Source organism: Brachyistius frenatus, unplaced genomic scaffold (assembly GCF_029030835.1).
Source record: "Brachyistius frenatus isolate BFR_SWC_R1_liver_20210118 unplaced genomic scaffold, ASM2903083v1 Contig_40, whole genome shotgun sequence".
NCBI lineage: Eukaryota > Metazoa > Chordata > Actinopteri > Embiotocidae > Brachyistius > Brachyistius frenatus.
The window spans coordinates 1160065-1185064 of record NW_027210639.1 but is presented as its reverse complement, the minus strand read 5'-3'; the positions used below and the strand labels follow the sequence as shown (position 1 = coordinate 1185064).

The following is a 25000-nucleotide window of genomic DNA, read 5'->3' as shown; positions in this document are numbered from 1 at the left end:
TCATCCCTCCTCTCAACACTTTGTCTAAAGGCGATCCATTCAACCAGTGACTACACAGTTAAAGACAAGGGGCCAAAATCCATAAAATTACATTCCAAAGTTCAAGTGAAACTTTCCAGAAAATCAGCAAAAACTACTGACAGGTGAATAGTTGGGAGGTGGTAATTCTACAGTTCGGTTTCCAATCTAAAATGGTCGTTAAAAAAAACCAACACAACTATTTTAGGAAGGTCACAGATTCATCCTCGCTCTACACAGATTTTATGTTTTTGTCTGCTGTTATTTTTGTTTCTTCATTGGAGCTAAAACTTCACGATTTCTGCCTTCGTGTTTGGAATTTTTGTTTCAGACAGCAGTGATCAACTCACTGAACGTGCAGTAAGTCTTTCAGCTAACGTGTTAGCAGATAACTGGCCGCTTATATCTCTTACTACACGACACCAGGAGCATCCCAACGCAGCCGACGCACTCGTCAGTCATTGTAGCTCTGGTTTGGTCCACCAGCTGGATATGAACGTGACCACAGCTGAACCGTCACGTTAGCTCCAGTTGAGCTTTGGAATGACATTTCTTACAGCGTAATCACTCACATGAAAGCATCACTTCATGGCCAGCGTGGAGAAGAGGGTTAATTACATTATGGAAGTGTCGTATCAAGGAAGACATGAAAAGTTATCTTTGAGTATGACAGACTGCAGAGCAGAACCAGCTGAAGGGGGCATGGAGGGGCCACAGGGTGACACGGTGCTGAAGGTGACAGGACTGGATGGGTGGAAGAGGTTTTTTCTAGCAGGCAAGACATCTATATTGTGTGTGTGTGTGTGTGTGTGTGTGTGTGTGTGTGTGTGTGTGTGTGTGTGTGTGTGTGTGTGTGTGTGTGTGTGTGTGTGTGTGTGTGTGTGTGTGTGTGTGTGTGTGTGTGTGTGTGTGTGTGTGTGTGTGTGTGTGTGTGTGTGTGTGTGTGTGTGTGTGTGTGTGTGTGTGTGTGTGTGTGTGTGTGTGTGTGTGTGTGTGTGTGTGTGTGTGTGTGTGTGTGTGTGTGTGTGTGTGTGTGTGTGTGTGTGTGTGTGTGTGTTTGTGTTCATCCCCAAGCTTTGTGCAGCCTCATCTTTTTGGCTAATAAACAGTGCAGGGCCAATATTATTGTCTCAGTCTATTTCAAACTGATTGATCAAAAGGAAGTCGTTGTATTGATAGTACTTCACAATTATCACCAGACGTCTAAAGCTGGAATACTCCGATATTTTATCACAAAACATCAAAAGAAAGACGAAAAACCCGGTAAACATCTTTGCAGATGATACTACGATATGCAGCTGACCTTCGTCGTGACAGCATAAAAAGTTCCCAAAACATTTAGAACATGTAGCGTGTCGAGGAGCACATGCACACGTATGGGGGGGAGGATCTCTGCGCGAGAGCGTCTGTTGGTGGTCCGGGGACTGATCACAGTTATTCACCACCTGCACTACACACACACACACACACACACACACACACACACACACACACACACACACACACACACACACACACACACACACACACACACACACACACACACACACACAGAAAAACACTCATCCTGACACGCACTTACGTCAAAAAAAGAAACGCTCCAGATCAGTTGAGACATTTCACTCAAGAACTGAACAACACGTTTCAGTTCTCGATCATCTCTTTCTGATAGAATATTGCAGATCTTCTGACTCTCAGATGAGTGAACGAGTTGAGGATTGTCGTGGGCTCGGTGGTGTTTTACCTTTTGTTCATTAGCTCATATACATGGATGGAAGCACCAATGCTTAGCTATTGTAGCTATTGCCCATGTTTAATACGCTCACACACACACACACACACACACACACACACACACACACACACACACACACACACACACACACACACACACACACACACACACACACACACACACACACACGTTTGGATCAGACACACAGCTGTTGTCAGTTACAGTATTGCGTCTCTCTGGTCGGTGCAGGCGTTTCAAGTCACAACACAAGAATCATGTTAGCCACATCTGGTCCACGGAAAAATCAAAGGAGAATCATTATCTCTGGTAGTTTTCTACAACCGAGGCTTGCTTTGGGAGTTTTGGCCATCATTCACAATTGATCAAATTTATTCATTATAATTTTACTCACAAACTGTGATTTGAATTCTCTCTCTCTCTCTCTCTCTCTCTCTCTCTCTCTCTCTCTCTCTCTCTCTCTCTCTCTCTCTCTCTCTCTCTCTCTCTCTCTCTCTCTCTCTCTCTCTCTCTCTCTCTCTCTCTCTCTCTCTCTCTCTCTCTCTCTCTCTCTCTCTCTCTCTCTCTCTCTCTCTCTCTCTCTCTCTCTCTCTCTCTCTCTCTCTCTCTCTCTCTCTCTCTCTCTTCTCTCTCTCTCTCTCTCTCTCTCTCTCTCTCTCTCTCTCTCTCTCTCTCTCTCTCTCTCTCTCTCTCTCTCTCTCTCTCTCTCTCTCTCTCTCTCTCTCTCTCTCTCTCTCTCTCTCTCTCTCTCTCTCTCTCTCTCTCTCTCTCTCTCTCTCTCTCTCTCTCTCTCTCTCTCTCTCTCTCTCTCTCTCTCTCTCTCTCTCTCTCTCTCTCTCTCTCTCTCTCTCTCTCTCTCTCTCTCTCTCTCTCTCTCTCTCTCTCTCTCTCTCTCTCTCTCTGAGCAAGTATAAAAGTCCACAATAATCACTGCATTTCATTGTAAATAAGTGAATCCAGATTTAAACTGGTGTATTATTAAGAAGTGAAAATGAGGGCAAATGTGAGCATTATGATCGATGTAATATAATGAATTGGATCCTAGATTATTATTATTATTATTATTATTATTATAAGACGTCGCATCTTCATTTTAGTTGCTCTTGCAACAAAAGTTTCATCTCATACTTTTCTGACACACTTGTCAACCACAGCACATTATTGTGCCTTCCTTGAACTATATAACTGGACTGTTTGTCTAAATGTTGGCATAAAACTCTATTTTAAAGGCATATCCTGTTGACTCTGCAGTGTCTTAGCCTCGTAACATTAAGGTCTAGTCTGATGAAACCATATTAAGATATAGGCCTAATAAGAAATTTGATTATAATTCTGTGTTAAATGCTCACAGGTTAAAAAGGTTTATTAAGTCATATTTTAGCAAGACGACGAGGACTTTGGTTTAACCCAGCAGCTTCGTCTACCAATAATGGAATCAGAATGGACATGAAGATCACCGGGTCGGGACTTGGGTTGTGCAGCGGCCCCCGTCCCCTCTCCTAATTAGGCTTTCCCATCCCTGAAGCCGAGCGGCACCTGTGGTCGCAACAAGATGATGTAATTGAAAGGCCACCAGTCAAATGGTGAAAAAGACTTCACAGTTATCTGAGGTCTCTTTGGTGAAGTGGAAGCTTCAGTAAACGATCAAGTCACATGTTTCAAGTACATCTGTCTCCACTCCACTTTGTCGCATTTTGCTTATAACTGTGTGCCAACTTTTTCACTTCAGTGATATCGTGCATTTTTTAAATTTCCATTCAAGTATTTTACGTGCAGATTAAAAAAAAATGCACAGAAAAATATGTGGATGTAAAGGAACGTCATGGTCCAGAACACTTTGGTTATAATGGTGTTCATTAAGGAAAAGGTCTTTTTGTTGCAGTACTGCAGCAGACCACTGGGTGAAAACAGCGGTCAGGCTAAATTGAAACTCACCCTGTGGAGTAATGTTTCTGTGTAGATACACAAGAACATCTCAGTGAATGTAGGTCGCACAAACTCACAGAGGAGCCAAGTAGAAGAGCTTCGAAGCTCACCAGCGCGTTGTGTGGATTTTCACCTCAGTCCAACTATTGGTTGATCAAATTGTCCATTATAAGTTGTTCAACAGTGAAGTCCGCCAGTCTCAGTATTTGTGAGTGAACTGACAGGAATGACGGTCAAAACTACCAAAATAAAGCTGTAAAAATGTTTTTCTTTTAACTGTTCAACCTTCACCCAGTCAGGCCGACAAACAGGGAAGGTAGTATCTGGCAGAGATCAATATGTTCAGTGAAACTAACAGCTATTTAGTACTGCTTACTGCATGTGCACTGCAGTGAGATTTATTGTAACCAAAATGGCAACAGATAGCTGACAAATACAGTAGCTAGCTACTGACGTGGTGTGCCAGTCATTTCAAAAAGCACATGAACCAGGCAGTGACTATTGAGTTGTTGTTCTCAGCTACCAAAGACCAGAAGACCTCCAATATGGCTGCTAGAGGATGTGTTACGTCACTTGAAAGCCCTCCATCATCATCATCATCATTATTATTATTGTTGTTGTCTACAGTTCCATAAATCAGAAATAGAAAACGAGTTCTTCAGCGTTCATTGTTTTCTCAGAACTGACTGTATTATTTGTTTGTCAGATGAGTCCTTGTTCGTGTCTCCTGTGTGTGTCTGCTGAGTTACGTGTCTTGGCGAGAGCAGTATAGTGGTGGGAAGATGAAGCAATATTAAACTGTCCATTATATAGTTTCTAGATGAGTATATTATACATACAAATATACATTCTTAAATAGGAGGCTAGTTAGAAACACAGAACACAATATGTACCAATAGTAAAGTCCTTTGTTTATACTGTGACGATGATATATGAGTTATTGGAACCTTATAAAAAGAAAAAACAAAATTTGCAAATGATAGCCTGAAATCTTAGGTACCCTTCATAATGCACACATGCTCAATGCTCACTCTTCCTCATGCACACACCAAACACACACACACACACACACACACACACACACGCTCACATATATTGTGAAGGTAATAAATAAAGAGAACAGGGGCTCTGTCATCTGTCTGGATCCTCCATGTCAGCATCTTTGTCTTGTTTTCTTCACATCAGCCACCTGAAACACAAACAGAGAGAGAAAAAGCATCCGTCAGTGACACACTCCTGAAAACACTGCAGAAATCACAGCACGCTTGTTTTACACGTTTTCTTGCAGCTGGAAATCAACAGTTATTTAACAGAGACCAACCAAAGGGAAGGTAAAGGAATAGTTTAGCATTTAGCTTATTACGTCTTCTCAACTAAATTCAGAAAAAAATGCTGATGTCAGTTTCATGTCCGTGTGCCGAGTATGGAGCTGGAGTAGGAATACAGTTAGAAAACAGGAAGTGTCTCGAATGTGGACAAAAACATACACCAACATTTAAAGCTAACTAACATGTTGGAACCATTTCCCCCAAAAGAAATCAAATTAAATGTATAGTAATACTTTGCAGTTTTAGTCTTTTTCTTTGTTTTGGTACCATCTCGCCTTTATAGAGACCAAAACGTGCTCAGCAGCTATATATGGTGAGCAGCTGGTGACACTGCATAAAATAACTGGGCAGATAACTGACCTGTCAGGAAATCGTACCAGCACGAAACCAACAAACGAATAACCAAAAAACAGTGTGACAATAAATGATGAGATTGATGTCAAGCGTCTAATCTGTCAGACATGTCAGAGACAGACGTGTCCAACCTGAACACATACACACATTCAGTATGTGAATGGCCTGATGCTGTGAACTGTCATTTGGAAGGTGGTCTTGGCTTTCGTCACCTCTGGAAGTCACAACACAGCAGAAAGAACCATAAGAACAACTCTGGAGAATAGTCAAGGGTCACAGGTGAAGACAGAAGGAGAGGAACCAGAAGTAGAATGGCAGATTGGAAAGGGAGGAGGTGGAGGAGGAGGGAGATGACCAAGAGGGAGCAGATGATGAAGGGCAGAACGAGGGAGTAAAAGATGAAAGGGAAGGACTCGAAGATGTGGAGCAGGAGGGAGCAGAGGATGGTGAGTTGGAGGGAGTAGAGGAGGAGGAGGAGAGTACGAAGAGGGAGAAGGCGCAGAGGAACAAGAGGAGGAGTGAACAGAGAAAGAGGAGGAGGGGTAATGGATGAAGAGGAGGAGGGAGCTGCAGCTTAATAAATAATGCATAGCTCTCTCTCGTCCCTCCTTCCCTCCCTCGTCTCTCTCCGAGTCTCTGGATGTGGTCGGCTCAGAGGAAGCAGGCCGTTGTTGAACAGGAGTCTCAGATGTTGGATGAATGTCTCGTTTATCTGCAGCCTCCTGACTCCAAACATATACATACTGCACATGTGAACATGTGTTTCTAGACATCACTAAATGACGAGTCCAAATAAAATCAGCATCAAATGATTCTGTTGTTCTGTAACTGGGGGTCAGGAGGATGGTCGGACCCTGTGGAGCCACTTTATTCAAATGATTTAAACCAGATTTATTTAGGATTATACAACAAGTAGTTCTGATCCAGAGATCTGATTGGTCAACTGGACATTTGGAACGTTCCCAAATCATCATGACATCACACCCTGCTCATCACTAGAAATATTACTCCGCCCTCTCAATGGTATTATGTTAGAGTAATTGAATTGCATCTTATATGCAATATAATGTTGTTTTTACTTGTTATATTAAATGTGACCCATTTGGTGAGATCGTGTCTCTTTTGGTCCTTTTTTGTCTCTCCGAGCACCCGTACCGTAACACCATGGAGAGTCGGGCACTTAAAATCCTAGAGTCCATCGATATCTTTCTTCATCAGATATCTTAGTTACAACCAGACTGAGCTTGCTAAGAGTCGGCCTACTTCCTGGAGTAGTAAAAATGGCATACTTTACATAAGAGTCTACTGACACGACTGATTGTTTTCCAGTTGTTAGTCATACCCCATGAATGGAAATGATCTCGCAGTAATAAAAAGTTTTATATTTTGAGAGCGAATTGCTCCACAATATGATTACATGTAGATTACATATTTTATATATACATATATATGTATGTGTATATATGTATATATATATAAATGAGGTGTAACAACTACATTTCTTCACAGCACCCAGAGAGGAGTCACCTTAAAGTTCTCGTCTCTCGTGCTGTGTAACCAACCACATTTGTAATAAAAGAAATAGGATATTTCCAAAATTGTTCGCCAGCAACTGTCACAATATGCAGCTGGTGTTCTTAAAATAACATCTGTACAGATGTGAGCCGAACCAGTCTATTGACTTCCTGGTGATGAACGATCTTCCTGTGACTGTAAGTTTTAAACTGTTGGGAGGTCAGTGATGGAGAATGGAAGTGAGCTGTGAGAGACACGTTAAGAAGGATTAAAGCTGCTACACAGCAGGTTGGAGGCTCAGTTTTTGAATTTGTGCCTGAAAAAACATCCCCAAGCTTTGAGGCCAAAATGAACAAGAGTGGATTTTATGGATGAGAGACACTGGGAAGAATTCTGAAATACAAAAAGTCTTTGTGACCTGGCGTTTCCCTCGTATGCATTTAGCCCCTCAGCTGTTGAAACAGGACCGCTCCTAAAATGTTTTGCAACGTTGTATTATTTTTTTCGCTACGCACAGTTCAGATCCAGGTCCATTTACACACCTGTGAAGCACATAAACTTTGTGTTGAGCTGATAATGAGAGCAGAACGAAGGTGATCACTTTTCCACGATTATTATTCACTGAAAAAAAAGAGTCCATCAGCTCCACCTGAGTGTCACACAGCAAACACCCTCATCAGACGGGAGGACACGGAGACACAACTTTGGTACGGATAGAAAATATATGAGGAGGTTCAAACTTCCCGAATCAATAACTTTAAAACCTCCACCGTTTTAATCGACAGCTTTCTGTTTCTGGCTCCTGCATATACGTTATCTGTTATAAGGTTGATTAGACCTCTGCATATTTTGAGGTCACCAGGTAGAAGTTCAATGTGTGACTTCCTCCATATTGAAGGTAAAAGATAAAACAGTAAAAGCAATAAAAGCAGTTTTCTAGTCAGATTGCTGCACTCACAGCTGGTGAGACAGACGAAGTGTGTCCACATCCAAAATAATACAAATCATCATATGTGGCTTTACTGTGTGATACAAAGCCTTTAAAATCAAGTCCAAGGCTGAACAGATCTCATGTTTGACCAGTGGTTGGTCCAGGAGGAGAATCCTTCTAGTTTAAATGTCCATTTAGAAAGAACCATGGTGACCTCCAACTGGATCTTTCTGTGTCTTTTTTTCAGGATGCAGAAGGACTAAACGTTAACAGCTTGTTGTGAGAAATAGTTCAAGTCGCGGTTCAGCTGTCAAGGTCAAGGTCACCGTTACAGTGTGTGAGAAAATACAGTAAGTGTGTGTGTGTGTGTGTGTGTGTGTGTGTGTGTGTGTGTGTGTGTGTGTGTGTGTGTGTGTGTGTGTGTGTGTGTGTGTGTGTGTGTGTGTGTGTGTGTGTGTGTGTGTGTGTGTGTGTGAATGGATGTCATCACCTCTCACTACACTGTCACACTGCAAGTCAACAAAGGGACTCATTGTTTTAAAGGATCCGATGTAGTGAGAACAGATGTAGGCTTCCGCTCTCCTGGGATCAAAGAGCACCACGAGGGTGTGTGTGTGTGTGTGTGTGTGTGTGTGTGTGTGTGTGTGTGTGTGTGTGTGTGTGTGTGTGTGTGTGTGTGTGTGTGTGTGTGTGTGTGTGTGTGTGTGTGTGTGTGTGTGGGGGTTCCACTTGGGAAGCAGATGGAGCTCCTGGGTGGACTTTGTGGGGAGGATTTAGCAGGCAAGGCCAGCTGCTGGCTGTCCCCCCTCCCCCCAAAAATGAAATCCTGAAAATGTTGTGTGTGTCGGGACAGGCAGACGCACGACAATGAAACACAATTCTACAACACAAATGGAAAAAAAAGTAAAAGCAAGGAGAAGTAATAAGATCGGGAAGGACAGAAAGTTTCACTGTGACACCTGAGAGGGACACACGTTGGTCTAAAATCCTCTGATAGTGTCTTTAAAAACCATTCAAGATTCAATCCTCCTCAGTTGTGTCATACCCTATAACGAGTCACAACATTATGTCGACCCTGTCCGATATGCTAACGGTTCCACACACACCCTGCTCGTTCATCATTTGTCCATTCTCAGAGTGGCGACTGCCTCACTGCTGACATGGAGCACCTCACAAGCTTTGTCTGTTCAGAGCAGGCGGCAACCAGCAGTGACGTCACCTTGTTGGTTTGTGAACGTTATGAATCCTCCAGTTCAGATTCTGTCCGTCACCATCTTGCTAGTTCGGAGCGGTTTGGAGCAGGAAGTGACCATATTTGGACGAGCTGGGGGAGGAGCCAGCGGTGCATCTGACTGATCTGATTGGAAACATGACGATATTACATCCCGCCCACCGATAGCTGTAACCTGACTGCAACACAGGCCTGTCAATCAAACAGACACGCCCTCAAAACACTTATTTTTTAAGATTATTTCATAGTTAATGACGGGATTATTTTCAGATGGGACGCCAAAAAACTAATAAGAAGGAGCGACTTCAACTAAGAACACAGATAACTGGTGGAGAAATTTTATTGACTGAGAATGTAACGAGAGAAGTTGAATGGGAGTCTATGGAGCTGGATGCTTTTTGGAGCCAACCTCTAGTGGCACTCGGTGGTATTACAGTTTAACGCACTTCGGCATGGGCCTTATTTTTCGGAGCCGGAAGCTACGTCCACTTTTATATACAGCCTATGGTCCAACCATAAAACCACAAACTCAGGAATCTCCCCCCTACTCACTACTGCCGCTCCTCATTCTCCTTTTCACCTGCTTTTTCATAAAATATCTTCTTAATCCTCTCCACTTCCAAGCAGGCACTGCTCTCCAAAACACAATTTTAATCCCTGATTTCTGATCGATCAAAGAGCTGTCACCATCAGGGAGACGCACTCGTGGAAACATAAACAACCCCACACTGGACAGAGATGCAGTGCTGCATCTGTGCACTTCAGTGACCTGGTTATTGTTGACTGAATGGAGGAACCTGATTTCTTAGATGTCATACAATTGTGGAACCCATTTTCAGCTATTTTGATACATGGCTCTACCCCCCCCTCCCCGGGTCACAGCCTCCGACCCCTCCCTGCAGGGAGGTGCCGTTACATCTGATCTTGTTTAATGAAGTGAGTCCGACGGCCTTTAAATGTCATTGAATACCTCGGCCTGGAAAGTGCTGATGGTTTAATAAGCTGCTTTTTGATGGTTCTGTGTGTGTGTGCATATATATGTGTGTATGAGTGTGTTTGTGACTGGTATGTGTTGAATATGAATGTGTGAAATGAGGATTTTGAATCATTTTGACGTACATAAATATATTTTCCATTCCTTTTTTTATGCAGAATTCCCTTTTTTTCTGGAACTAAACTCGACTTAAGAGATGACAGTAATTTGGACAGGAATGCGGCGTCGTGGCCAAGTTTGTGATAAACTGCCACATCTCCAACAAACTCTCTACCGTCGCTACGGCAGAAAGACACGATAGGCATCACACTAAACACAGCTCAGAGGACTGTTTCCACACCAACACACAAACACAGTGCTTCTCCGTAGCTGTTTTTACTGCCTTCAATAACCGACACAAAACGAGAAAAGCATTTTTCATGGGAGTTGGTGGTAAATTTGGAACTTAAAATTCATTCATCAGTTGGCCAATAAAACTTCTCCAAATGATAACGCATCTATGATAACAACTTCATATGCTTTCAGCTGGTTCTGCTGCCCCCATGTGGTCAGAAAAACTGCTGCTTTGTTTACATGTAGAACAACCATCTGGTCTGGCAGCGCTTCCACAAAGAGCTCTGGGGGATCAATCATTTTGAGATGTGGAAAGATATCTGAGCTTTACAAAGTGTAAAATCCAAACAAAAGACTGAACAGAAGGAGACTGATGGGGCTGATTTCTCTTGATTTGACTGTCGCCAGTCTACAAAGAATTATCTGAGATTGGCGATGAAGTGGTGTGTTGGTGAACAGTTGTCACACCTCAGGGGGCCTCCAGCTACATTCCACAGAGGCTCCGCCCACATTCCACAGAGGCTCCGCCCACTGACCAGGCTCTGCTGCTTTAGCTGGGAAAGTTGTTTTATCTTCATGCTCATGGCTTTCAGCCCCAACACACCATCTCACAAGCTCTTGGAAGCTACATGACCGATTCGGACTTGCTTGTTCAAGGTTGATTGCAGTATTTTTGTTGGGATTACAGATGTCAGAAGCTGTTGAACAACTCATGGTTGATTCCATTCGACCATTTTCCCCCCAGAACTGCACCGATCAAAATGGACCGGAATAAAAATCAGTCTGTCTCTTCGGTGTATTAGGAGTTTAGCAAACCATGCTGTGTATTTCTGTCTCAGTAATGTGGCTGAGAAATAAAAGTGTTCCAGATCCAGTCAGTAGGAAGCCGGAAAATGAACACTCAGCTCTGCAACTTGCAGACCTGCCAGCTCTCTCCGCTTTAACACAAACACTTTCTTCTTTATTTTTCTTTGCCTCAGTTGTCTGGGCCAGAGTCACTGAGTGTGAGTCTTTAAAGCATGCACAGACACAATCCTACACACACACACACACACACACACACACACACACACACACACACACACACACACACACACACACACAGTTCTGTAACACAAGCAGCCGGCACTGTGCAGCACATTCATGTGTTTCTTATTAACCCGTGTCCTCGCAGCACTCTTTCTGTTCATTTTCACCAGAATCAGCAGTTAATAGCAGGAATCACAAAGCCCGACTAATTCTGCACACACGCGCACACACACACACACACACACACACACACACACACACACACACACACACACACACACACACACACACACACACACACACACACACACACACACACACACGCGAGCACACACATGCACACACGCAAACACATACCTAGTTCTCCCACGTTCTCCATACACCCGACATACAAACATTAACTCTGTAATAACTGCAGCGGGAAGAATAACATACAAGCCCGCCAGTCCTCGCTCACACGTTCTCACCACAGTGAGACCTGACTCTTCTCCTGCAGGTGCGACGACGTGTTGCGCTCACATTCCTGCATGCATCGAGGTCACCGGGTTTTTTGTGGCATCAGGGACTCCTTACATCCTCAACATGGCAACCTATATCCAAGTCTGCCAACACACCAAAACCTCCTGATAATCCCCTGAGCAAAAACTTTCAGTAAAAAAACTACTGGAAGTAAACAATCTTCAATTTTTTATAAAGTCAAAGAAATTAAATTAAATTCCATGTATTCAATATTTATCAAAATCTACATGAATGATTTAAGCTGCACTTTGATACAGGGGAGGAAATGGATCTATCTATCTCTCCCTCCATCCATCCATCCATCCGTCCGTCCATCCATCCATCCGTCCATCCGTCCATCCGTCCGTCCGTCCGTCCATCCATCATCTATCCATCCATCCATCTATCCATCCATCCATCCATCCATCCATCCATCCATCCATCCTGTATACCCACTTAATGCTGAGCAGGGTCATGGTGAGCTGCAGAAAGGTCACCAGTCCAACACAGAAAGATAGAAAACAATTCACACAAAAATTAACACCTACAACCAATCACCAATTATCCTTGTACGCAAGTATTCGTAATAATCTTTGCATTCTAAAAGCTAAAATGAATCTGTCAGGAAAACTCAACCAGCATCTTAATCAAAGTACTTTTATAATGCATAAATAAATAATAAGGTGCTTGTTGCAACCAATAAACCACCATACCACAAAGCACGCAGCCATCAAGGGAAGTCATGTTCTCCGTTGGTCGCATTGTTTAGAACTGCCTGCTGGATGACATGAGGCCAAAATAACAATCAGTCTCAGGTTATTTTTAAAGTCAATCCAGAAATGTTCTTTGCTGTCTTGAACATTGCAGACCAGACTTTCTGTCCAGTTAAAATGAAACATCTGAATGTAATATTTTTAAAGTAGCAGTAATATGTATTTCCTCCACAGATTCCTCCATAAAAGTTAAGTGTTTTCCACTTGACTTTCACTACTGTCAAGTTAGAAATGGAGGCTAGACCTTAGTGGGACATTAAAACGTTCCCCTTCAAACCAAAGACACTTATTTGGACTGACACTGTGACCCATTTTAAAGACATGGTGAGTTGCAGTCTCACTCAAAGTGCAGTTTAAGGTAAACTACCACCATTCCTGAGCTCAGCCTGTGTCCTGCTGCGTGTGGAGCTGTGCTGAGGAGTAATGAGTGTATACTGAGGGTCAGAAAAGGCCCACAGGAAAATGCCTTCATCCACAAACACACCCACTTTTGAGGTTTGCCAGGTTCCCATTCCATAAATCCTTGTTTGGGGGTATGTTTTTCTTGTCTGAGGCCTGGCGGACTTTTCCCTCACTGGGGTTTATGCAAGGTAACAGAAACACTGGGAGGAGGGTGAAGCATGCAGATGGGTGGAGGAGAGCCTTCAAATGGGAATGGGAAAGGAAAGCAAAGAAGAACATGCAGGGTTAGTGCATTTGTCAAGTGAGAAGTTGGACTGGGAGAGAGATTTAAACAGAGGTGATGAAGAGGAGAGGAGGAGGAGATCCTTTGAACCAGACACGGCAGTACGGTCAGGAGCCATGAGAGGCTGCTGCCTGATATTTTTAGAAGCAGTTTCACTGTTTATATTGTAATAATTCACCCCAACTAAAAAACGTTTAAGGGGAAAGTGACAAGGCTGATTTTTTAAGGAACGGGCGGACCTGATTTGCCATATATGGAAACCGCTGTCTGGCCTCCTGATTAAATAAAAAACTCAAGAAATAAACATAATAGCCTACCATTTACCTTACTATAATATCAATAAAAAATATATATTCATAAAAGTGACACAAGTGGGTTGTCATTATGCAATATATTAAACAAAAGATTCAAATTAGGACACGTCCCACCTGGACGACAATTAACAAACCCGTCTACACAATTAATACACGCCCAATTACCCCCAAAGCCCCACAAAGTCTGACTGTTCCCAAAGTGCGCAAACTTAAATGAATTCAAACTGTCTTTAAGAATAGTCCCAAACAAAAAAGGTGTGATGACAGGTGAAGAGTGGCGAGCCGCCGCGGCTTAATGCCTCCAATCAAAGCCGCGCAGATCTCCACCACTGCTGTTTGTCCAGAAGTTAGAACTGTCATGCAGTAAAAATCCAGGTTTAATAATAATCTAAAGGAAATAGACCAAAAAATGTGACTTCCTTAGCAAGATCGCTGGACTCACTGGCAGGTAACGTTCTCCGGACGCAGACTTCTCCACCTAGCCATGCGCTCTCCTCACAGGGATGTCACTTCCCTCATTTATAGACTCCGGTAATGAAAACAATAATCACAAAGGTCCAGTTTCAGAGCAGATGCAACAGTCACTGACAATAAATATTTGACAGTAATTGACGTGATAGAAAAAAAATGAACAAATGACATGTCCCCCATCACAATTACTATATAAATGGCAAATTTAGGTGACCGTTACAATGTGACCGCGCACTTTAAATCAGATAGACCACCATCACCTTCCATTAGCACAGACAGGCATTATAAATAATCAGAACATTGCAGACATAATTTAAGACTTCAATCTGCTTTACCTGTACACCACCACACGGGATAAACTGATCTACCGTGGAACGGCTCTGTAGTGCAGCCCAGCCACTAAACTCAACATAGTGTTAGCAATCAACCAATAACAAGTTAAGTTTTGTTTCACATATCAGCAAAGTACAGAGTTTCTGTTGCCTGGTGTTTCTTGATGCAAATTCAGTGCATGAATTATTTAATAAATGTGCGGTCTGGCTGTGCAACACCTTCCTCCCCCTGGAACAATAATTAAAGCGGCAACCAGCAGTGACGTCACCCGGTGGTTTGTGAATGGCCGTTATGAAGCCCAGAGTTCGGGATTTGGCCGGTGCCATTTTGCTAGTTTGGAGCAGTTTGGAGCAGGAAGTGACCATATTTGGAGGAACGAGCGGTGGATATGACTGATCTGATTGGAAACCTGCCGATACTACGTCCCGTCCACCTAAAAACACAGATTTTTTTTAGGGCTTTTTTCTAATTAATGATGGGATTATTTTCAGATGGACAGAAAACTAATAAGAAGGAGCGACTTTAGCTCACAACACCGAGATAACTAGTGGAGAAAAAATTCAATGTAAATACATCTACTTCCTGGTGCGGGGCGGGGCACTACAGCAAGGACTGGAGGAGAGTAAAAGCCCACAGAGGTGGGTAAATGCAAGGTGTGGAGACAGAAACTTTTGCATTCCTTGGGCCTGATGCAGAAGACAAATAACAGAGTTTAGCTTTGGCTGTTTGAACTTGGAGAAGGAGCCGCTCTGGTGCTCTGCTCAGCATGGGAACGCTTGTCTCTGCAGGGAAGGTATTTCCAACAGAGTGTAAACCAGCCTCAGTAAAATACAGCATCATTGAAAGGTAGGGGCTCATGTTTTAGGCCTGAGTCCCGGCAGGCTGCTGGGTCTACGGTGTCTGTTATCTGGACAGAGTAGATAGTACGGGGCAGGCATGGAGCTCTTGTCCTGTTAGAGTCCGGCTGTGTTTGCTTTCCCCTATAAAACCATTGTTGACAACACAGAGATTCAATGAGCTGACCCCAACGCCCCCTCCACCCACAAGGTTGTTCAGGAACTTCACCTGAAAGTCTGATGAAATATCTGTTTGTGTACATAAAGACTTGTATATCTTTGAAAACATATCTTACAGCTTGTGTTTTTGAGAAACCTGATAGTTTACACGCAGTCCTAGGAAGCCTCACTTTATGCTTAGATGTTCACAATGAAGATGTTAACATGCCAATGTTTAGCAGGTAATGTTCACATGCTATCCTTTGCTAATGAGCACTAATTCATTTTGAAGGTATATGCTAATAAACTAAAGATGTGAATAATTTGAAATTAGCCAAATTAGGGTGAAAATGAGACAATCAACAACGTTATTAAAACTCATCGTGTGGGGAACATGAACGTCTGCATTAACTCCTGTGTCATGACATTTCACATTTCTCCTGAAGCGTCAACCTCGGTGGTGGCACTGCAGGTAAAGTCTGCGAATTACCAAATAGGTTTCATTCTTTTGGAAATACGAATATATGTAGCATCATTTTGTGCAAAACTGTAAATGTAGCAATATTTCACTGGTTAAGTGAAACATTTTTGATCTGATGGTGGCCTCGGGGGGGTTGAACTAAAGTCACTCAGATGCATCCACAGGCAGTTATCAAAAACTAAACTAAAGTCCATATTGAGATATTTCAGCCTGAATTTAAATTGGGGAAATATCGAGAGAACCTACTCAAAGGCAGTTATTGTCATTAATGCTTGTGTGGCTGAAAAATCTGTCTGTGATTTTTACCTTCCCCCCGCCAAAAAAACAACAAATAAAAAAACTTTGACTTAAAAGCTTGTAAAAAAAAACAGGCACAGAATCTATTGAATGGACAAAAGAAACAAGTTCGAACATTACATTTGAAATTCTTAACACTGAATTATTAACATGCTTCTCTGTTGGAAACTAACTCATGGGGCTGCTGAAGAAGTATGTAATATTAACATTGATCACAGTGTTCTTCACTATTTGAAAACACTTGCGATTTAAAACAGAATACAAAACTACTGACGTTGTCTCTATTTAGACTTTTACAAAACATCTCTGATATGCAGTATTTTCAGTTTATGGTAGAATAATCACATGAATGTTTGTTGAGCTCCCTCTGTTAAAGCTGTGTTGGATTGCACGACTTTAAAAGGCAACTTGGGGAAGAAAAAAGCAGTTTGGAAACTTGGCGTAATTACAAGTTTTTATTTGAGGGCAGTTAGCTTTGTTGAGCCAGCTGAGTAGTTGCCAAACGCATGGTGAAAGACTCTATTAAAATCATCATCATTCCCACGACAACTTCAGTAGCTCTTCTGGGGTGTTTGCAAGAAAAATCTGTGTGTGTGTGTGTGTTTGTGTGTATGTGTATGTGTGTATGTGTGTGTGTGTGTGTGTGTGTGTCCCTGCATGTCATGCAACTGCACCAAGAAAAACTGTAACAAGAAAAAATGCCCCCTGGAGGCTGCAATGGTATTTACATCCCACACAAATAGACTCAGACAGAAACAAGAAAGAATCGATGTCAGAATCAACTTATATTGATAGGATTTAAAAAAATAATGTCTGTTTTAGACTGGATACAATTGTTATTAATAAAAAAGGTTTATCCTCCTGGGAGCAGAAAGTGAATTTATAGCTATTTGCCTTCTTCATTATGGGATATCTCCTATTCAAAGCTGAAGTCATGGTTTTGGTACAGCTCATCTATGTCGTACATTTTTCCTCTAAAAGTGGAAATTTTGACGTGATGGTGGGATTACAGCGAGACACATGATGAGCATGGTGAACCTCGGGCGTGTATCTACAGCCAATTTGCTAAAAGCCCCGAGATACCTCATTACATTAAAAAGCTTGTGGAAATTTTCTAAAGTGAGCTCTTGTAGGATTCACCAGCAGTCTGGTTGTTGAAAGACCAAAGAAGGCCATAATACCAGGAACACACTGCATGTGTGGCATCAGGGCAAAACGTGAAATAGACAAGTTGGTCCACTACAGCAAAACGTGAAATAGACACGGTTTGGCCTGTGTAGGCGTGACACTTAAATGTTTTCCTGTAGTGGACGGAAATTAAACCTACTGCATGAGTAGAGCCGTGATTTACAGGGAAATGAAACTTGTAGGTAAAACACATGGTTGGGGTTAGAAAACAAAAATCAGCTCAACAAAAATGTTGTCACCTCCTGGATTTGAATCTCATCGTCCAGCATGGCAGTGTGTGACTAATGCCGTCAAGCCACCTCTCCTTCCCGCTAATAACACCAAAAAATGTCCTTTGTTTTCTCTATTGTGGGATTTTGATCACACGATCCCGCAACACATATATGCGTGTAAGTTTCACACTTTCAAAACAACTAGACAGGCCAATGCGTGGCTATTTCACATTTTACTGCAGTGGACAGGCGTGTCTATTTCACACACTGCCTTGATACTGGGTTGAAGCATGACTACTGCCTGGCTGCAGAGCTCTCGGGTGTGGATTTCCACAAATACCAGCATGTCTGCTGCAGTGACGCTACTGCCCTCCCTATCTTTCTACATGGAGTTTCTCTTGGATAACAGCCATCAGTAATCAAATATTTGAAGTCCAACAAGTGAAGAGTTGAAACCAAACAGCAGTCACGTGATTTTTATTAACCCACTTCGGAGAAAGACACATGTACACTCAGAGAGAGAACTATAGAAAGAAAGCCCATCAGAAAAACGCTGCCCTTCACTTGGTAAATGAATGACATAATACAGACCCTAAATTGAGATCCTGCTATGACTATATAGAGCACATGTGATCACATGTCTTTGTCCTTTCTGTTTTTGCTGAGAACTGCATGGATCCCATGTGAAAAATAGGCAAGATGAAGAAGATTTTGATGAAGCACCTCAGGCCTGCTATGTGGCTGCTCTAACATGTTAACATGGAAACCAAGACAACCTGCGACCACCACGCAGGTGGTGTGTCCCAGGCTGAAGTATCTGGGGAGAAGTTTGCTTTCAGACGAGCACAAAGGCCTCAGGAAAGGCAGGTGACGATCAGGTTGCTGCACCGCTCCTCCTGAATGATACCCAACCCCTGTGCGACGGAAAATCAAACTAGCTGAAGGTTCTGTCAGAAAGTACTTTGTGCCTCTGCACACCTCTGCTACACTGACTGTCGTCGGACTCCATGACAATACTACTGATGGTTTATTCATCGGATCAGCCGAGGGGGCACACTGATGGATCAGGACCCTGCGATCACATCTCATCTTCATATCCATCGCTGCGTGCCGATGAAGCGGTGGGGGAAGGGTTGATCGATCCTGCTGCTGGCACAGATTCATCTATTCACATCTCTACATCCATATGGATTATACTGCACCTCTTTCTACCTCCTCCCATTAACCTATATCAATCAATCACCAGTCTGTGTTCGCTATCCTGATGTTTCCTGAAGTCAGACCCAAGATTTCAGAAATCTTTCAAGCTGCAAGGAAGTAAAAACATTTTTTCTGGATTTAAAAAAAATGTGTGTTCTGAGATAACCTGCCTGAGACCAAAGTGTTAGATGGGCAGATAGATTGACCAACCAACACCTTCCGTCCTCAGGCCCCCACCAATCACAAGGCAACAAGATGGTGGGTGTAACTTCTTACAACTTCAGGATTGTAAAACAGCCATTCATCTCCTGCCTGCTCACCATAATACATTCTGGGGAAGAATTCAATGCCTCTCTATGACCAGTTAAAACATTAAAGCCTGAACATTGCAGAAACACTGCACAGTTTGATCTCTTTGACAGACTATTTATAAAGCCAGGCTTAAACCCTCACCCAACCGAGGCACATGATGAAGACATCAACACACCGCAGCCAGCCTAATCTCTCTCAAGATAAATCTGTCATGAAAATGATAGCAGAAAGAAAAAGATTTGCACTACTTTAAAGGCTGTTTTCCAAACTGCTTTATCTTTTCGGTGTCCCCATCCAGTCCCTGCATATACAGATTAAATCCTCACACGCTCTGTGACAACTGGTCTTAAAACAGGAGCGCAGGGGCCATGTGAAGTCATACTCACAACCTGAAGGACAAGTACAGGAGATTTAGTGAGAATGTAGCAAGGATGGGAATTTAGAAATTCATCAAAGAGCTGAGATCCTGAACAGCAACAACATGTTGGCAGAACATATAACAGGATTCCTGTGATACTGGCAAAGTATCTCTTCTCTACACGAGAAAAATAAATTACCTTAAATTGGCTGCGTTCATATTTCGAGTACTAATAAGTACGGAAATGTGATTGTCTGAGGTTGGACTTTCATTACAGTTTAAAGCCTGAGTATGTCCAAACTCAGGGCATTCATTTTAAAAATAGAGGCAGCAGGTAGGTTCAACGGTCTACCGACCATTGAGGCCAGTATTATGTTAGCTCATTGTTTTTGACACCATCAAAACCGCTATTGAAGAAATTCACCAATTTCGACAGGAAGAAAAACAAACATCATACATTATTTATATGGAACTGAAGACTTTACAAATTCAAATTTAGACAGATTAATATTTCATAAGGCCCGAGACAGTTAAATGCAAAAAGGTTTTCAAGGATTTGCTGATACAATTAATGGCACCGAGAAGACTGTTGGAAAAAAGAGTGTCGAGTCTTCTGACTCTTACAATCAGTGGTTTGGATGATCTGCTCTGCCTCACGATGACGCCAACATTTCTGCTTGTATGCAACAAATATCAAAATGTTTTCATTCCCTTCCGACATAATAATGGTTTCAAGGAAATGGACCTTTTTGTTTTTAACCCAAATCATTTTTTGTTAAAAACAATTATCTAATATTTTACATTAATTAATTCATGATTTTCATTTTGTAGTTCTTGTAGTATCATGACAGGAGCAACCTGTAGACTGTAGCTGAACTTCGATGTTCAGCCGTGTTTTTTGATGCATATATTTTTTTTGTACCTTTTTGTCAATACGATAATACAATTCTGGGACTTTAAACTTTTTTTTTAAATTTTTTTTACTGTATCTACAATATATTGCACATCTGTGCTACCTCTACCAAAAGAGCAACAATTAAAAAGTTACTTTTGGCTTCCTAAAATGTTGTCTTTGATCCTTCCAGTGTGTTCACATTGAACACACTGCTTCACATTTTTGAGGCAGCACAATTGCATACGAAGTTGATGGAAAGTTTCGGTGAGATGCAAATTTGTTTAAAATGGTCCAAACTGACAAAGATGCACAAGTTCAAAATGCTTCAACTTTAGTGAAAAACGTATCCTGAGGTACAAAGATGATGGAAAAAAGGAGAACAAGTGGACGGTTTAGTTAAGAAATTCCCACTGCCTGCTTAAAGGAAAGGTTGTGGTCAGAGCTGAACTACACTGATGCTGACAGGTGGTAGAAGGCAGGATGATAGCCTCAGTCACATACTTCCAAACATCTACTTCCTAAGAGGATTTAGGTTTTTGGTTGTCAAAACAAAGAAAGCCGTTCACTCGACTAATATGACAAATATGACCCATGGCGTTATTTTTCGGATGAGAACAGTTTCAATTCCAGAGCTCAGAAACACGATGTTTCACCAGAGGTGAATGTGAACGCTGGGCGGTTTCGTTCTGGGCTCCGGGGAGCTTTGAAATGACAGTGAGACCCGACAGTCGCTGCAGCTAACTGTTTGGGGTTTGTATGGTCAAGTGAAGCGCTGTGAGGCCGGCAGTTTAATTTTAGAGCTCTGCGGTGTCGTTGGGAGACGGTCGCTGGCCCTCTGTTCGGTCTGTTTGCGAGACTGCTTGAGCTTCGTATGCGCACTCTAAAATACATGCGAGGCGGTTGGTCGTGAGAGGACAGCGAGATCAGACAGAGGGAGTTGTGGTCGCGTTCTGGCCGCCGTGGTGTCACTTTACTGTGAGCTACAGCTTGTGTTAAAATGACTGGGTGTTGCCCACACTGGAACGTGGATACTCTGTCCTATTCAAGAGAACATTTGTTTGGAAAGCCACCCTGACATTGTGAACTGGTGATTATGCAACAAGTAGTTCCGACCCAGCGATCTGATTGGTCAACTGGACATTTGGAACGTGCTCAAATCATCGTGACATCACACCCTGCTCATCACGAGAGATATCACTCCGCCTTCTCAGTAGCAATATATAACTTGAATTGAGTTTTATATAATATGCAATATAATGTTGTTTTTACTTGTTATATTAAATGTGACCCATTTGGTGAAGTCGGGTCTCTTTTGGTCCGTTTTTGTCGCTCCGAGCACCCGTACGGTAACACCACGGATAGTCACGCACTTAAAATCCTTGCGACGGCTAGCTTGACCGGTTTGGTTTTAACACGACGTGATGCTAAAATCTTCAAAATACATGAGTTCATCGATATCTTTTTTCATCAGATATCTTAGTTACTACCAGAGTGAGCTAGCTGAGCAGTTTAGTGTTTCTATGTGCTGTATTTATTCAGTTTGAGAAACCATCTCTAGAAACTAATAAAACGGACTAGAAATCCTCTCTGTTGCTAGGGCCGTTGCTAAGGGTCGGCCTACTTCCTGGAGTAGTAAACATTGCAAACATTACATTAGTTATTAGTCCTACCCCATGTATCGCCATGGAAACGGAGATCGCACTCACAAACAGTTTTATATTTTGAGAGGAAATTGCCCCACAATATGAATACATTTTGATTACATATTTTATTTAGTTAGTTCGAACTAGAACTTTGTACAAGTTCTTGACTGAAAGAACAACACTTTAAAAGGTGCCACTGCAGCACGTATTGTTTGTACAATAACTCACCTCTGGCAAAATCCATCACACAACAATAACACAATAATAAAGTTGTCTGTTGTCTGGTTTTCTTGGTTGTTTAAATACAAAAATAAAAAAAAGTTGCACTATTGTTTAGTTAGTTTTAATTGAATTATTCTATTTTATTCTATTTTATTGTATATACTGTGCATTTTTAGATTTAATATTTTTTACTGTTATTTTATTTCTTTCCTGTATCTATAAATGCTGCTGTAGCGAAAACATTTCCCCTTGGGGATTAATAAAGTAACTATCTATCTAATCTATCTATCTAGATCCAAATTCAATCCAGTAAAAAAAATGTGCAGCTACATTTCCATTACTACCATTCATGTGCCTGTGAGCATGTACACAACACTACCATCTAGGCATGTTAGTGTTCCTGCACATCGGAGCGGTGGGGCTGCTGTTGGTGGTTGTGAAAGCTGCTTTATTGAGGCATAAACGGCTGCATTTAGTGAGGAAATCAGCTTGAACATACCATTCTATTTATGTACGTTCTCCTCTCTCTTTCTAATGGGATTATAGGCAAATAGAGACAGAGAGGGCACGGCACATAGAGAACATTTAGGTGTTTGGAAGGGGGGAGCGAGTGTGAGTAAAAGCCTACAGCTGCATGAATTTGTGTGTGTGTGTGTGTGTGTGTGTGTGTGTGTGTGTGTGTGTGTGTGTGTGTGTGTGTGTGTGTGTGTTTGTTACTGCATGCTCATGTATCCTGTCATGTGTGTGTCTCCACTTATTGAAATCAGAGCGCTGCAGTTCAACAGTTGTGTTCAACCCTGTGATTTTAATTTTGCTAATAAGTTAGCAAGTCTTAAGGTCAGGTCGGGAGCCAACTCATATTGTCACTACGTTGCTTATGATCCCTGGTGGAGCCTGAGATCCTCAGGAGCATCTCTGGAGCATCTTTTAAGGCACCTCTAAAAACACATTTTTTATTTCCTTGCTCCCGTCCAGCTTTTCTTTATCTTCTCATCTGTTTTAATCTCATCACATTCCTCTTCTCATTTAACTAACTTAGCATTTTTTGCTGTTTACTCAGCTGCTTCTGTTGTTGAACACTTTGTAACTCTGATGATAAAAAAGCTGTTAAATACCACAACTCACATAAAGTTCTGTCTGGTGATGGTGTTGGATATTTCCTAATCTGCATTGACACTGATGAACTAAACTCCCAGTGTTGTTTTGTGCTGTTTGAACTTTTTGTGGCATTGAAAGGCTCCAGCAACCACTCAAAGGTCTGCATGGAATTTTATGTCTTATATTTATTACCTCTTACTTGATGCACTTTTAGATTTTCAGCTGGTCTCTGCTGTTCTGTTATTGTCTTCTAATTCTGCAGTATGTTTTATGTATGTTTTTAGCAATTTTTAGATAATTATCTTTGCACCCTGGTCCTGAGAAATGTAATCTCGTTCCACTGTATGTGTATTGATATGGAAAATACATTAACTTTTAATCTTGAACCTTTTGATGCAGATGGGCGATCAATGAGTAGACAAACTTAACAAATTTTGCTTTTTCATGGTTTGATGAGTGTAAAAGTAACTTGAATCAGATGCTGTGGCCAGATCTCAACCAAACAGACCCTTTGTGTCTTAGACAGCACTCTCCACCTTCATTATTAAAACACCGAATGAGAAATTAATAATCATTTCTGCAGGCACGTGATGGATCGACACTTACGAAGAGATTTCATGTTGGTATTTTTACATTCACCTGATGTCTGTCATCCCTCTGTGTCTGACATTATTATTCCAATGGATTGTACTGAATAGGCTTATAGACAGAGTGTGGTTCAGTGAGACTGTGCTGGTGTCAAGTTCACAGAGTTCTGAGGTGCTGCGGTCTCACAGACTAAACAGAGACAAATTAAATCAACAGACTCTGTGGTGGAACCAAAATGCCCACCATAACATACACAGGGGGCTTTTCCAGAGGCCTTCAGTTTGCATAAAATAAATGTGTCTAATAAATGTGTGGTCTGGCTGTGCACCACCTTTCTCCCCTTGGAACAATAACTAAAAGCTCCTGCGTGTGGCAACAAGCAGCAACCAGCAGTGACGTCACCCGTTGGTCTGTGAACAGCCGTTATGAATCCTCCAGTTCAGATTCTGTCCGTCACCATCTCGCCAGTTTCTGAGCGGTTTGGAGCAGGAAGTGACCATATTTGGACGAGCCCGTCAGTCAAACAGACACGCCCCCAAAAACATCTTTTTGAAGCTTATTTTCTAATTAATGACGTGATTATTTTCAGATGGACCGCCAGAAAACTAATAAGAAGGAGCAACTTAAACTAAGAACACAGAGATAACTGGTGGAGACATTTTATTGACTGAGAATTTAACTGGGAGTCTAAGGAGCCGGATGCTTTTTGGAGCCAACCTCTAGTGGCACTCGGTGGTATTACAGTTTAAGACACTTCTGCATCGGCCTCATTTATCAGACCCGGAAGCTGCGTCCACTTTCATGTAAAGTCTATGGTGGGTAAACACGACAAATGGACACTTTCTCCAGTGTAGAGAGAGCAAATAAATGGCAAAAAAAATGTGCACTTTTGAAAGTAATCATGCGGTCATGAATCTCCCTCCATGTTCTCCCTATAGAAAACAAGAGCAGCAGTGGATTTACATTAGATTCACACTCTCCCCTCATTAGAAGTTCTGAAGGAGAGAGGAGAGGGAAATGGAGGA

General features: G+C 42.1%; 1 protein-coding gene across 4 annotated transcripts in view; it reads right to left on the bottom strand.

Moving 5' to 3' along the window:
- Positions 1-4587: 4587 nt before the first annotated feature.
- Positions 4588-25000, bottom strand: part of cdk14 (cyclin dependent kinase 14) — a 205327-nt gene continuing 184914 nt past the window's right edge. For all 4 annotated transcript variants that reach the window (XM_069702140.1, XM_069702141.1, XM_069702143.1 and 1 more), the window contains one exon: positions 4588-4886. The gene's annotated coding sequence lies outside the window, so the exon portion shown is untranslated. The remainder of the gene's footprint in view (positions 4887-25000) is intronic.